This window comes from Peromyscus californicus, unplaced genomic scaffold, assembly GCF_007827085.1.
Source record: "Peromyscus californicus insignis strain IS unplaced genomic scaffold, ASM782708v3 Scaffold_11__1_contigs__length_118956290, whole genome shotgun sequence".
In the NCBI taxonomy this organism is placed as follows: domain Eukaryota; kingdom Metazoa; phylum Chordata; class Mammalia; order Rodentia; family Cricetidae; genus Peromyscus; species Peromyscus californicus.
Window position 1 is genome coordinate 116,540,597 of NW_026294402.1, and position 15,952 is coordinate 116,556,548.

Genomic DNA, 15,952 nt, shown 5'->3' on the forward strand with positions numbered 1-15,952 from the left:
GAAAAACCCCTCTGCAGTGTTTGTCAATCTCTGTTGTAACTGTCCTCATGGAAGGATGATTTGCAAGAAATGTGTGTCATCGGTTCCCTGAGTCATTATGAGCTGATGCCAAAGTAAGCTTTTTGTTGGAATGTTTTTGCTTTTTGAGATAAGGTTTCTCTGTGTAGCCCTGGCTGTCCTGGAACTCACTCTATAGACCAGGCTGGCCTTGAACTCAGAGATCCACCTGCCTCTGCTTCTTGGGTGCTGGGATCAAAGCCGTGCTGACTCTGTCTGGCCAGAATAAATTCCTTAAAGGAAGCACCGGCTTTTAGGCCTGCCCCCTCAAGCCTCAGCACACCACCTGACACTGAGCAAGTGTTCTGTAAGCACTGGTCAGGGAGGGAATTGTCGTCCCATGCCATCGACCGCTACTGCTGCAGACATCCGTGCTTTACGCCTGCTCCTTCAGGTGCAGACAGAGCAACACACGGTCACTGTTATGTGGGGCACAGAAACCTAAAAGAGGAGAAACCAACTAGAAAATACCCCATGGCTGAGGATGGTGGAGTGTACCAGCTGGAGCACTTGGGATTAAAAATCATTCTTCAAAGAATGTTTGACAACTGACCAAGAAAATCAAACAAGTGCTTTATGAAATAGGCTCTAGTGAAGGCAGTGTGAGATAAATGCTGGAGTCTGAGCAGTGCCATGCCCCAGGTCAAAAGGAACAAGTTTGGCCATAGGTAGTGCTATTCGAAGCCTCGGCTGGAGAAGTTTCTTTTTGCAGTAGGCACAGTTGACTCTTAACTGATCCAAGTACTGAGACTGAGTGAGTGCTGAGTTTCAACTTGAAATGGGACATCTATGTCAGCATCCACTTCCCCAAGGCTCAGGGAACATCCACAGAAGAGGGTACAGAAAGAATGTAAGAGCCAGAGGTTAGGAGGAGGGCCATGAAGTTCTGTCTTTGGATGACGTGGTCATTGCATTCACGAACTCACAAGGGCTGTACTTATCTGCACAAGATCAAGCTGTCGATATGTCTGCATGGATGGGAGGGAGCTCATGAGACTCCACCCTAGCTAGGGAGCTGTTGGCAGTTGATGGCTTCAGGTGAGGGGAATCATTTTCCCCTGGGGTCGCCCCTGCTCCTGTGGACGGCACCACGCCTGTGTACATGCAGGAGCACTGACTGGACTCAGTGGGTCAGCCAGACGGCTCAACAAGTAAAGGGACTTGCTGTGAAGCTCGAAGAATTAAGAATTGAGTTCAGTCCCCATAAGGAGAAAACTAATTTCTGAAAGTTGTTTTCTGACCTCCAAACATGCATCATTGTGGCGCATGTTGCCCCCACAAAATGAGTAAATAAACATTAAAAAGAGAGAACATGGAAGTGTGTGGCTTACGGGAAGTAGAGGGCTATAATCAGGATATATTGCATGCATTATGCAATCATGAAATAATAGATAAAATATTAATTTTAAAAGGAAAAGGAATAGGTTGAAAGGTATTTATGGAAGATGAGTATTTGGACCTCTGAGGACCCGTGAGGTCAGGTTGTGAAAGGGAAGATGTTGTCAGGGAACAATTTGGGAGAAGGCCTTAAAAGAGCTGCTGAGGTGCAGAGGAAAGCCCGGCCTATCTGTCTAGCAGGGCACCTCCTGACTGAAGCCTGGACTTCAGTGGACATCTGGGAATCTGGCCTCCAGTTCCGTCTCACAGCAAGCTTTCAAGGGAGCACTGAAGTCCTTAGCAGCCTCAGAGGAAAAAGCCTTTTAGGCGCTTGAGGTAAGCAGAGGAACATAAATCCGCTCCCCCTCCACCCTATGCAAGAGCTTTGTGAGGTACTTGTTATTAGGCAATATTTCCGTCAGGAGAACATCTCTGTGGGGTACCCGAAGGCCTGGGAAACTTACCCCTCCACACAGAGACTAGATATTCATCTATTGTCTGTGTTTAATGACACCTGTCAATCACTATCATCCTGACTGATGTGCTCTGGCGGAACAGCTGGGAAGGTGACTGGTGACAATACTGGAGTGTCTGGGACTCAGTGGGTGAACAGAGCTGGTCTGACAGGCAGGGGGCATGACTGCACATGTGTGAGCAGAGATGTGCAAGCTTAGGAAGGTCACTGTGGCAGCCATGTCTCATCTCCAGGAACAGGACAAAGCAGAGCTGTCAGTGGCAGAGGGAAGAGAGGGAGGAAAAGAAGAGTTTTGCTTCTTCTGAAAAAAAAAAAAAAAAAAAGACCCAGGTGAGTACATGCTACGCAGGAAGAGGTAAAGAAAGCGTCTGGGATGTTTTAAGAGCATGCTAGACAGCAGGTCCCATAAGTAACATGGCAGAAGTTGGTGTTGTGGGAGCACAAGGCATCCCCCCCACCTGGACAGTGGTATCGGCAGGACTGAAGTGGCTACCCTGGAGTTTCAGCCACTTCCATGGGAAAGTGCCACCTGTGATTCACAGCCCGAGTTGGTTTTGGCCTTTTTTGTGGCGTGTCTGCCCGGCTCCATGACAGGCATGTGGTCTGTGTCTGGCCTGTTTGCTGGGGCCAGGCTGCACAATAAGGACCTTGTCCTCCAAGTATTGGAGTTCTGTGCTGCAATGCTGGCAGCTGCCCCATCAGAAGGTTGCAGACCCAGAGGCTGTGTGCCACAGTTTACTGTTGACTGAAGCAGTTTCTAGAATAAAGAGCTCTGCTTGGTGTCAAATAACAACTGTGGCAGCAGATGGGTAAAAGACCACTGTATGCAGGGTGAGAGTCCCACTGTACATACAGCCTAAACTGTACATAAATGTAAGACGTCGAACTCTGAGTCAGTGTGGTCTCAAAGATCTCAGGCATACAAAGAGCTACAGGAAAACGTGAGCAGAATGCGCTAGCTATGACAAGATACCCAAGAGAAACTAGTTAAAAGGAAAAAAGTTGATTTCGACTGACAGATTCAGTTATTTTTGGTTCTTTAACTTTGGACCTAAGAAAAGGTAGAACAGGACAACATTAGCACATGATTCAAGCCCCCAACTTTATTGGCAGCCAGGAAGCAAAAAGAAGGGACTGCTGACAAGATTTGCTTTTTCAGGGCATGCCTCCAGGGACCCACACCTTCCATTCCCTTTCTACTACCTCTCAACAATGCCATCCAATTACAAATCCATCGACAAATAGATTAATCCAGGTGAGTTGTGATCTCATGGCTCAATCACATCCCTGCTGCGGAATAATCCTCCTGTACACTGTGTAAATTATGCTGTGATTGGTTTAATATAGAAGCTGACTGGCCAATAGCTGGACAGGATAAGGTTAGGTGGGAAAACCAGACTAAGGACTCCGGGAGAAGAATCGGGAGTAAGAGGAGTTGCCAGCGAGACATGGAGAGGAAACAGGAAGTGTAAGATGAAAGAGAGGTAATGCCATGTGGCAGAATGTAGATTAATAGAAATGGGTTAATTTAAGTTGTAAGAGCTAGTTAGTAATAAGCCTGAGCTATCAGGTGAGCATTTATAATTAATATTGAGTCTCCATACCAGTTATTTGAGAACTGTCCACTTACACATCCCCAAAGCCCATTACCTGGCATCCAACCTGTAAACCATGAGCTTTCTCTGGGGAGCGCTTCAGATTGCAGCCAGGACAGAGGGAGGCAATGTAGGAGCACAATTAGACCAGCAAAGAAGTAGCCATCGCCACTTGGCTCAGTCCGCTCTGCATCCAGAAAGGGGACTTTCTGTTTTCACTTTCTTGGCGCCTAAAAATAAAGTCTGATTTTAAAAAATGTAGAAATCATACAGAAAAAGAAGGAATCCAGGAGCTGAAAAGTGTCACAAATGCTTGGAACAGCACACCAGCAGGGTTAAAGTGGAGTCAGCGTGAAGAACTAGAACCTCAAGAGCAGGCTGCTGAAATGACTGAATTAGACAAAAGCCAAGAGAAAAGGGAACAGAGAAAGGGAACAGAACATGTGAAGAAACACCACCTGAAAATCCACCAAATTTGTAAATAAATCTACAAGTTCAAGTAAGAGAAACTCATAGACTCACATTATTATCAAATGGTCAGAAGTCAGGTGACAGGAAAAAGCATGGAAGCAGTGAGAACGGGGACCTGCCACAGGAAACCACCAGGCAGCTTCCCCACAGACCATGGAGGCCAGAAGGATGAGGGTGGTAATTCCAAGTGAGTAGGGAGAGACATCATGCTCAACTTTATGGAAGGTTTCTTTTCTTTTCCCCCCACTAGACCAGTCAGACAGGAAGTGTTACAGGAAGTCCTTTGGATTGAAATGAAATTAAACAGTAAGTCAAAACAGGTTGTCAATGAGATGGTTTAGAGGCAAGAACACCAAAGGCCTAAATTTAATCCCTGAGACCCACGTGGTGGAAAGTGAGAACTGAATCCCACAGATTCTCCTCTGCCCTCCTCATGCCTCTGTGGCTCATATACACACATAAATGAATAAATGTAGCAAAGCTGCACGAAGAAAGGAAGGCTTGTGAAAACTGTGTGTCCAACAGTGACAGCTAGTATTGTGATTTTAATTGCAGCTACTTTGGACTTCCTACAACTAAAAGGCCTGCATATTCCCTTTATACCGAGCAGGAGGGCTGCTGTTAACAGAGGAATAGAAAGTAGCTGGAGACCTGAGGACACAGAGATGAAACTCAAATCCTTGTGTCCTGCTCATGAGAACGGAGAGTGTCAATTCCTCAGAAAGTCAAACAGTAGCACACGAGCTTGCTGTTCCTATTTTTAAGTATAGGGAAAAGAAATGAGTTAGAACATGGTGTATTTGTGTTCACTGTAGCATAACTCACTGTAGTCACTAGGTGGAAGCAACTCAAGCCAGTGACCAACAGATATGTGTGCATATGTATATATATACACACATATTTATATAGACATACACACACTGGAATGTTATTTGGCCTACTTGAATTGCCATCTACCCATCTGTCCATCCCGTGGTCCACCTTTGTCTACGTCGCTCCTCAACCCTGAGGTCTAGCTGAGCACAGACCCCGCAGCTTGGCTGTATGCACTTGTGCAATAGGGCAGAAGCTCCAGCAGGGCAGAGACTGAAGCAGAGGCCATGGAGGGGTGCTGCTTACTGGCGTGCTTCTCATGGCTTGCTCAGCCTGCTTTCTCCTACAATCCAGGACCACCTGCCCAGGGGTGACACAGTCCACAGGGGGCTAGGTCCACTCACATCTATCATTAATCAAGACAATGCCCCCCACAGGCCCTACCACAGGCCAATCTAATGGAGGTATTGTCTCAAGTGAGGTTCCTCTTCTCATATGAATCTAGGTTGTGTCAAGTTGACCGAAACCAAACCAATCCAAAACAACAGAATATGTCATGTCTGTTAGTTTTGACTCCTGTTAAGGCTTTGTGGACCAATACTACGTTTCACTTTGAAGTTTATTTAGTTTTGATTAGACACAGAATTGTCTTCATAGCAAAAAATTCCGTGGGTATTCAGTGAGGAGCGAATTTCCTTCCACTCCCGCCTCTCAGTTCCTCTCAGGCAATCACTACTACCTACTTGTATCTTTCTGGAAATGTTCTTTCTTATAAGCCTGTCTCACTGAAAGCCTTATTTGATGTAGAAGACATTACAGAAATACCCAGGAGAGGTATTTTAGAAATCTCAATAGGACCGCTTCTCATCTGCCCAGCGTCCCTTACAGGAACCACTTGCAGGTGATCCCCATGGTAGGTCTCCAGGGCCAAAGTGTGCTTCTTTCACTGGCTCTGGTTTCAGGGTCAGGGTGTGTTTCTTTGGCTGGTCCTTTTACTCTACACCTACCTTTTTGCCACTCCACTTCAACCTGCTTCCTCAAGGTCTCGGCCTGTGGCACCATCGACGGCAATTTGTCCTCTTCACAACTACATCCTTCATCTTTTCCCTCTGTTCGTCATCCAAACCTGGGTCTGTCCAGCACCCATCATTTACAAAGGCAATCAAAGATGTGCTCTGCATTGTGGAACCTCCTCACCCACTGGTCCTTTGAGAACTTCCTTTCACTCTGTGCCTGACAGACACCACACACTCCTACTTCGCACCGCTCCCTACACACACCGCTTTCCCTGACACCTGCTGTGCCCTTACTTTATTTGAAGGAGACAACTCAATCCACCTCACCACCACATCTGTGGACTCAACATTGTTCAAGGTTAAACTCTGTCGACACGAGGGCCCCTAATTCATTCTTTTACTACCCACCCCCAATGTGGAGTTGTCCTATCCAGAGAATATTTAGTCTTGAAAAATAAGAGCACTGCCCAAGAGAACCGAGATGTATTCCCTCAGACATTTTCAGATCTTCACACTTTTCCCCTCACTACTCGGGAGTTTTCTTCTGTAGAACATCAGCTTGTGTTTATCTCCCAGGAGGCTGGTCTAGTGTCTGTACCCTTGTTTTCCAATCACAGACACTGAATTCCTCCCCAATAATCAAATAGTAATGATCTCTCTTTTTGCCTCAATTCTCTCCTCAGCCTCAACCTCTTCCCACTGACTCCCCTTCTGGTGCTCTAGGCACCTCCTCTGTGGTACAGGCACCTTTGGTACAGGTGGCAGGCATCTCCCCAACTCTCTTATTTCCAAAACCTTTCTGAGGCTGTTTCCGCAATCTCAGATGGAGTAGCTGCCATTATCACAACCAGAGGTTTCCCCGAAGGTGTCATTCTTAGAAATCACAGAGGAGAAATGGACCTCCTTCTGACTGAAAAAGGGGGTACCCATTTTTCCCTCCAGGAAGACTAATACCTCTATGTAAACCAGCCTAGAGTAGTCTGAGACACAGCAATAAAATGGCAGGCTGGAACATCAAAAGTCTACCAGCATTCCAGCTCTTAAGGACAATGGTTCATCCTGGGACGATGGCTACCCTGGCTGACTCCCCTCCTGGGACTCCTTCCATTTATTCTTTGTTTTCCTATTATTAACCTTTGTACTCTTTTTAAAATACACTTATTTTTATTTATGTGTATGTGTGAGTGTATCTGCATGTGTATACACACATACGTATGGTGCTCTAGGAGGCTAGAAGAGGGCATTGGAGTCATAGGTGGTTGTGAGCCCCCTGACATGGGTTCTGGAAACTGAACTCTGTTCCTCTGCAAGAGCAGCAAGTGCTCTTTACCACTGAGTCATCTCGCCAACTCAGCAGTTAACAGCATTTGCGGCTCTTGTAGAGGACTGAGCTTTGGTTCCCAGCACCCACTCAATATCTAACAACCATCTGTAACTCCATTCCAGAGGTCCAACATTCTCCTCTGGCCTCTGTGGGCACAGACTTGCATGTAGGTAAACATTCATACACATAAAATAAAAGTAAATAAAATCTGAGCTACCCAACCCTCTTTGTCTCCTGGAGACCACCAAGACACATCGACAGCATTTACCTTCTACGAAACTTCTAATACCAAACATGACAACATCTCAGTTCAACCCAAAGCAGCCCCCTGAAAACTACGCCTGAAGTCTGCCCACTGCTCTCCCAGCTCTTCACAAAACAAAAGGCAGGAAATACTAGCTTGAGTGACATTTGGTCTGTCGTCTACCACCTTAGCCAAAACCCTGACTCTCACCACCACTTGCCTGCTAAAATACCTTGTTTGGCAAACGGTGGTCCCACTGCAAGCTCAACTTCCCCAGCAACCCTAGCAACAGTGGCTAACCGCAGTGTTCTCATCTCTAGAGCCTGACTTACGTTTCCTCTTTCCCGGCCTTATAATTACACAGGACTATAAGTGGGGCTGGGGCTCTGGTTCTTACTAGGGCACCCCCACACACACAACAAGTGCGTTTCTTTTTTTTTTTTCTTTTTTTTTTTGGTTTGTTTTTTGAGACAGGGTTTCTCTGTGTAGCTTTGCGCCTTTCCTGGATCTCACTCTGTTGACCAGGCTGGCCTCGAACTCATGGAGATCTGCCTGGCTCTGCCTCCCGAGTGCTGGGATTAAAGGCGTGCGCCACCACCGCCCGGCGCGTTTCTTCAACAGAACCTGTGGCACTGTTGAATTGTTCGTCCCTTGTCTCCCCATCTCTGGTCTAACAAACACAAGTTGAGCGTGAGAAGTCCCCATGAGACGCCAGAGTGGCCGCAGGAGCAAGCTGAGTCCTCAGCTGGGAAGGACAGTCTAAATTAGATTTCGAGAAGAACGGTGTGCAGGCACCTCCTTCCCTCACTTTGGTACTCCTAAGCAAGACTTTTTGCACCACCTGTTTGCGGCGAAAGGTCTTCGTGGTGACAATAAGATCACCTAGTCAGCTCCGGGCCTTTTGTTCAACCAGCCCTCAAGGGCTCTTGGACGGCATTGATACTTCTGAAATGAGTCCAGCCTCGTTCAGCTCTGCCACATCCCCGATTCCTCCTGCAGGTCGGGAAGAGAGGAAGACGGCCTTGTGTGGGCGAGCCCTGTGGGGCTCCTAAGGGACGCAACGCTGGCTGCAGCACTTCTGTACCTCCTGCGGCTTGCCTCAGAAGCTCAAGGAGGGAATGATCAGGATTGTGGGGTCCTCCAAGGCGCCTAGAGGGACTCACAGGGGATTGGCCGGGCGGCATGATGACGTACTTCCGGCCAGTGAGCTTTAAAAGCCGAGGGTGTGGTTGGGAGGGTCAGTGTGGTGTCTTCCGGCTGCCGGGCTGCTGGCGGCGCCTGGACCTTTGGTAGGTGGATTGGGAAGGGACCCGAGGGGGGGGACCCCGTGGGGGGGAGACCCCGTGGGGGGGAGACCCCGTGGGGGGAGACCCCGTGGGGAGACCCCGTGGGGGGAGACCCCGTGGGGCGACGCCTGTGGGGGGGGAGACCCCGTGGGCGACGCCCGTGGGGGGGGAGACCCCGTGGGGGGAAGACCCCGTGGGGGGGAGACCCCGTGGGTGACGCCTGTGGGGGGGAGACCCCGTGGGGGGAGACCCCGTGGGGGGAGACCCCGTGGGTGACGCCTGTGGGGGGGAAGACCCCGTGGGGGGAGACCCCGTGGGCGACGCCTGTGGGGGGGGAGACCCCGTGGGGGGAGACCCCGTGGGCGACGCCTGTGGGGGGGGAGACCCCGTGGGCGACGCCCGTGGGGGGGGAGACCCCGTGGGCGACGCCCGTGGGGGGGGAGACCCCGTGGGCGACGCCTGTGGGGGGAGAGGGCGCCGTGGGCCGGACGCCTCGGGCAGGAGGACAGCTAGACAGGTAAGGTGCGGGCAAGAAGAGGCCGCGGGGTCCTGTAGGCCCAGAGCTTACGCGCTCTGCCGGAAGCCCTGCCGGAAGCCCTCTGCACAACTAAGCAGGCGGACCTGAGGCGCAGACAGGCCGGGGGAGGACATGGCATTTTTGTCAGGGGTGTCTCCCATTATCGCAGTCTCAAACCCTAGTGCTGCTGATCAACCTCTGGGTGATTTTAAAAACACTTTCTGCCCTTTGAGTGGTCCCAAGAAATTGGGCTCTGATAACTGCATTTGCCTGCCAAAAATTTCAGAGTTCTATAACATGCAAGTTCCCCACCAAGGTGGAGTGCACAATTCATGTGTAGAGCCCTGAAATTCAGAGTATATTAATGTTAATTCCAAAACAGGTACATTTAATAAAGCATCTAATGTATGAGGTGTAACGGTTTTCAATGTATATGTGAAATTTTTCTTGACTTGGTTATTTATACCATTCATTATACTCTTCTACTTTTATGTGTTAGATACTGGTGCGGCAGGCAGTGGTTTACTTTTCAGGTGTTATCTAAGAAGCATAAATCTTGCTCATCCACTCTTGAATAACAGGATTACTTTCTAATTATTAAAGGATGAATCTACTCAGAGTGAGAATTATAACTAAGAAATGAAACTGATTTGTTTCCCTGTGCTAGACTATTTGAAATCATGTGAAGTTGATGGATTCCTTTAACACAATAGTGTTTTCCTTCTCACTCCCACTGTTATAAAATTGAACAAATATATTACAAGCAATCTATATTCAGAGAACATAAAACTAATACACTATCTTTGGTTTTTCAAGACAGGGTTTCTCTGTAGTCCCAGTTGTCCTGAAACTAGCTCTGTGGACCAGGCTGGCCTGGAACTCACAGAGATCTGCCTGCCTCTGCCTCCCAAGTGCTGGGATTAAAGGTTTGCATCACCACTGCCCAGCTCTGATAAAATATCTTTAAATTATTTGACTTGCTTTACTAAAAAGATAGACCCTGTTGTTAAGTAGCATGAGGAGAGGTTGATTCTGAGGTCTTCCAGTATCCAATGGATTTCACGTGTAGAACTCATTGCTCTCTGTATCTGGAGTCTATGATTTTAACTGTTTCAAGTGCTGGTTTTCTCTCAATCAGTTCATAACATTCCGTGCACTGTTTTTCCTATTTTCCTTTATCACCTTTCCTTGGTATTGTCTCTGGATTACTGAAGTTATAGTTTTGACAGCACATATTATCATTACACATTTCTTGGATGATCCTGTTCTTCCATTTTGCATTCTCTAATGTGCCTGCTATCTCACCTTTGTTAAGACTAGAATTGCCACTAATAAGAACTGAGTGATGAGTAGGACTTCACAGGATCTTCAGAACAGGGCAGATCAAGGATTGTATGCAGAAGTCAAATAGAATTATTATCACTAATAGTTTTCTCTGTTTACCTTCAGGTCCTGAAATTTTCAAACCTGCATTGGCTACAGGACTAAGATTTTATGATGGAAAATATCTCTGTAAAAGCAGAGCCTCAGGTAAGCTGGATTGTCTTTGTTTCTGTACATATGTGTGAGTGTACAATGATATATGTACATGTACCTATATGTGCATTCACGTTAATATATAACTTAGAAATTTCTCACTGAGGTTTAACTTACATTTATGTTTTAACTATACAGCTCACTTTTTGAAACACATACATTCATATGACATCACTTACGGTAACACTTTAAAACGTTCCATTTTTATGCCCTTCCCCCAGCACTGGGATTATAGATTCCTGCCCCCATGCCCAGCTTTTATGTGGTGCTGGGGACCTAAATTCAGGTCTTTGTCAAAGACTATTGGGGTCCAGCCCCTCTGTAGTCTTTTCCCAGGGTTCCGGAAGAGACATTACCAGCGGTGAGAATTAATCTGAGGAATACTGAGCTCTTTAGTCCATTCACTTTATTCTTCTAAGTCAAAAATCCCTCTATTCAGCTATACAATTCTGTTGTCATCCTTAGCTCCTTTCTGTCCCTTCCCCTCCTGTCCTCTCATTGTTCTAAATTCCCTCCATCTTTGTCTCTTCCCCTCTCTCTGCTCTGCCGCTTTCTGCTTGGGCAGGGCAAGTCTACTTGGTAGCTAGGCTTCCTAAGTCATAGCTTGATGCACCTGGTATGTGAAAGCCCTTTTGTTCTGAGTTAGTTGTTAAAGGGGAAGTCTAGAGATACCATTTGGGCTATGAGAGAAAGGAGGGTTAAGCTTAATTTGCACAAGAAGCCAAGGTTTGTACTTAACATTCTCCTGGCCTTGGCAGTTGTCTCCATGTGGATATACACCTTAATTCAGGAGACTCGCAGGTGGTCTGGGTGTTTATCTATCTGCAGTCTGTCCTTAGAAAGTCTGGGAAGTGTCTCAGATAAAATACTTTTGTCCGGAGATGGCCCTAGCTGGATACTTGTTAATGATGGTAATTATAGAAAGGCAGACTTTTGAGTCTAATGCTGAAAAATAAAGGAACAGAAGCCAGAAAAGATGAGTCTTCACTGTGTGATTTATTGTCAATACAGTTGGGGGAAATTATTCAAATACCCCAAATGTGGGGAAAATTGTGCCCAGAGAATGATCAAACACTGTTCCAATAATGGAAAAGCTACAGTAGCACATGAGAAATTCATAGCAGGAAACAGCTAATATTCAAAAGCCAATATTACCAAGATTCCTTAAGACTTGGCTTTATCCTCTGGAAGAGATCTTAACTCTTTCAGGTAATAGCTTTTGCCATAGTCAGCTGAATTCTTGCTTTATATTTCTGCAGCTTGTAGCAGATCATCATGCTGTGAAATAAGTGTTTTACTCACTGGACCATTTTTCCAGCCAATGGTACCCTCCTTCCCTCTGCACTGGGCATACTAGGTGTTCTGACTAGTTTTTGTATTTTCAAGACAGGGTTTCTCTGTGTAGTTTTGGTGCCTGTCCTGGATCTTGCTTTGTAGACCAGGCTGGCCTCGAACTCACAGAGGTCCTCCTGGCTCTGCCTCCTGAGTGCTGGGATTAAAGGCGTGTGACACTGCCACCTGACTAGTGTTCGGACTAGTTTTATGTCATTTTGATATAAACTAAAGTCATTTGAGGGGAGAGAATATCAATTGAAAAAATGCCTCCATAAGATCAGGCTATAGGCAAGTCTGTAAGGTATTTTTTTAATTAGTGATTGATGGGAGGGCCCAGCCCATTGTAGGTGGTGCCATCCCTAGGCTGGTGGTCCTGGGTTCTATAAGAAAGCAGGCTGAGCAGGTCAATAAACAGCACCCCTCCATGACCTCTGTGTAGCTCCTGCCTCCAGGTTCTGCCTTGCTTGCATTCCTGTCCTGGCTTCCTTTAATGATGGACTATGATGTGGAAGTGTAAGCCACATAAACACTTTCTTCCCCAACTTGCTTTTGCTCATGGTATTTCATCATAGCAATAGTAATCCTGACTAAGACCCCAAGCAAGCACTCTACCATGATCTACTGCCCCAGCTGCAGTCTTGTCTTTTGATGGATAGAGGCACTCGTATGTGCGTGCGTGCGTGCGTGCGTGTGTGCGTGTGTGTGTGTGAATTGCTAGATCATGGAAGATGCATTTGGTTAGTTTTATTAGATGCTATATAGAAGTTTTCTAAAACAGTCATTTCAGCCTGGTGGCAGTGGCACACGCCTTTAATCCCAGCACTCAGGAGGCAGAGCCAGGCAGATCTCTGTGAGTTTAAGGCCAGCCTGATCTACAGAGGGAGTTCCAGGATAGGCACCAAAACTACACAGAGAAACCCTGTCTCGAAAAACCAACCAACCAACCAAACAAACAAACAAACAAACAAACGAGTCATTTCAGTTTGTGCTTTTTATATTTTCTTCAGCAGTATACAGTTGCTCCCCATGATTGTCTGATGCCTAGGAAAGCTATTATTTGCCGTTTCAGATTTTTGAAGATGTGGCTATGTACTTCACAGAGCAGGAACTGGCCAGCTTGACACTTGATCAGAAGGCCCTGTACAAGGATGTGGTGCTTGAGAACTTTGCACATGTGGCTTTTCTGGGTAAGGTTTCTGCGCTGTAGATCTTTGTTGGGTCCTCAGGTTGAAGGACTTGCTTAGAATTATTAGCCAAATTGAGATGGTAAATGTGTAGCTCATTCTGACTCATTGCTTCATGTAAACTGTAATGGACAGCACCTTTCCTCGGTGTGTGTGTGTGTGTTTTTAAGGGCCTTGCAGATATATGTTAGGCAAGTACTGAACCACTGAGTTATATCCTTAACCATGCTCCCATTTAAATTATTTTTCAGCTTTCAAGAAAAGAGTTTTAATAGATTTTAGTCATACATAATGGGTTTCATTATGAAATTTTATACATGAGTAAAGTATTTTTGGTCATATTTTCTACCCTATTACCCCTCACATATCCCTGCACTGTCTAATCTCGTTTGTCTTCCCAACTTGTCCTGTCTGCTTTCATGTGTTTAAACTTTGAGTTATTGGAGTTACAGGATCGTCAGTGTTGGTACATTAAAGTGCTTCTATTTAGAGGGATATCTAGAATAAAATCTCAGGTACTTCACTGGTTATATGTGCACAGTCACTTTTCTGTGCTCCCCTAGCTTTGCATTGGTGTAGTGTTACCTTGTGTAGTGACAAATAGAACAAGGAATTTTTTTTGCTTTTTATGATAACGTTAAAATTTAAAAATTATTTTATATTGAAATGTGTAAAGGTAGCTTACAGATACTGTGATTTTTCCCTCTCCCTTAGGGTACATCTCAAAACTAAGAAAATACGCTCAACTGGCCGAAGCAGAGGCATCCAGGGTGAAGGCGTTCCTCTAAGTCAGGTGTACGGGAGACAGGGATAAGGGAAGGGGATGTCAGAGCCGTGTCACTGCTGTCAAGTGCAGGTTTTTCTGTAGCCATGCACATTTCCATCCAAGTAGATGCAATGCTTTTAATTCATTAAAGTTGTTCATTATGAAGTGCAAAGCAGGCCATCGTGTCCTTTTTAATAGCTTTAAGAAGATAGAATTCACAAACCATACACTTTACTTAAAGTGAAATAAAAACCCTTTCCAGCACATAAATAAGAAAGATAATAATGTAGAAATGGACTTTCAGGCTTAGCCAGCGATCTACAGAATGTGACATCTAGCTCATTTTAAATTTGGGCTGGAGTCCAGAGAAAAAGAAGTTCCTTTGACTAAATGGTATGAACATTGACACAAAATTCTACAAGTTGATCTTAAGATTCTGAATTTAAGCTTCTCCAGAGGAGCACTCATAGAGTTTAAGATAGCTCTGGGATGCTATTATCTCTGAACAAAGTTGGGATTGACTGGTGAGTAAAGAGCTGTGGAAAAAAAAAAAACATTGTGGGCTAGTCCTCTAGTCCTTCTGTGTCCTTTGTAAAGCATTACCCTACAGAAACCCCCGATTGACTGGATGCTGGCTTGCTGCCGTTCAGAGTGTCCCATCTCCACATCCAGCTCTGCTTCTCCCCTCCAGTTCTGACATGGTTGGGATGGATACCACTACAAGGAAATACGTGAAGGAGAAGTGGGCAAGTTATCAAAACGGCCTCCTCTATTGAGAGAGGTGGGACTGGAGAGGTGATGGAAGCAACTGGTGTTGGCCCTGCACCAAGCCCTCCTCTTGGTATTGGAGACTATGGCAGTTGTAGTTTCCTGTTCTCACTGAGCTTGGAGTTGGCTGGTGAAGACAAATTCAGAGAAGCAGTAATGATAAGAAGGATTGACTCGGTGCCAAAAAAAGATTGACTTAAGTCAGATCTGCTTCCAGCACTTAGTGACAGGATAGGCATGAGCAACACTGGAGAGGCCCAGCACAGGCAGGGTAGGCGCCACTATGCTAAGCAAATACACGTTAGAGAGAAGGCAGAGAATGAAGCGGATCTGTTTAAACACTATGAAGAGAGACCAAACCGGCAATGAGAGAGTGGTGAGGAACAGTCTGATGTGAGTAGTCAGCGCCACCTGAGGCCATGGAAATGCCTGGGCCTTGCTGCCAAGGAGGGCCATATTTGGGTCTGTGGTCCTGAAGTAGCACGAGCCTGGGTCAATGTCTGTGGCCCATTGTACAGATCCTCCTGATCTGGGCTGCCATCTGGGGCCATGTTGATGTCCAAGAACTGCACAGAGCTGCCCCCTACCCCCAACCCCTCACCCCACCACATGGCCTGGGCATCATGGGAGAGCTGGCCCTACTCTTTGCTGGCTGCAGTACTTGGGAGCTCACCTGGGCAGCACAGTAGAGCTGACCCTGGTGATATGGACATAGGAGAGCAAACCCTGTTGTAGAATATTGTTTTAAGGTGTGTTACATTTATTTATGCTGTGGAACATTTGTTTAATAATGCAAAGCTGTGTTGCATTCTTTTATGTTGCATTTATTTAACTCTGTGAAGCTGTGTTACTGTGCCTGCCTAAAACACCTTATGATCTAATAAAGAGCTGAGCAGCCAATATTGAGGCAGGAGAAAGGATAGGTGGGGCTGGTGGGCAGAGAATAAATAGAAGGAGAAATCTGGGAGGAAAAGAAGAAGGAGCAAGAGAACAAGGAGAGGAGGACGCTAGGGACCAGCCTCCCAGCTACACAGCCAGCCATGGAGTAAGAGTGAAAGTAAGATTACAGAAGTAAGAAAAGGAAAAGCCCAGAGGCAAAAGAAAGATGGGGTAATTTAAAGTTAAGAAAAGCTAGCTAGAAACCAGTCAAGCTAAGGCTGGGCATTTATAATTAAGAATAAGCCTTCA

At 46.3% G+C, this 15,952-nt stretch overlaps 1 long non-coding RNA gene across 1 annotated transcript; it reads left to right on the forward strand.

Annotated features, from left to right (window-relative positions):
* The first annotated feature begins 8,566 nt into the window (after positions 1-8,566).
* LOC128101779 (uncharacterized) lies at positions 8,567-14,172 on the forward strand. The gene is made up of 4 exons (XR_008215187.1): positions 8,567-8,661; positions 10,625-10,705; positions 13,116-13,233; positions 13,945-14,172. It is a non-coding gene; the product is annotated as an uncharacterized LOC128101779 (long non-coding RNA).
* The last annotated feature ends 1,780 nt before the right edge of the window (positions 14,173-15,952 follow it).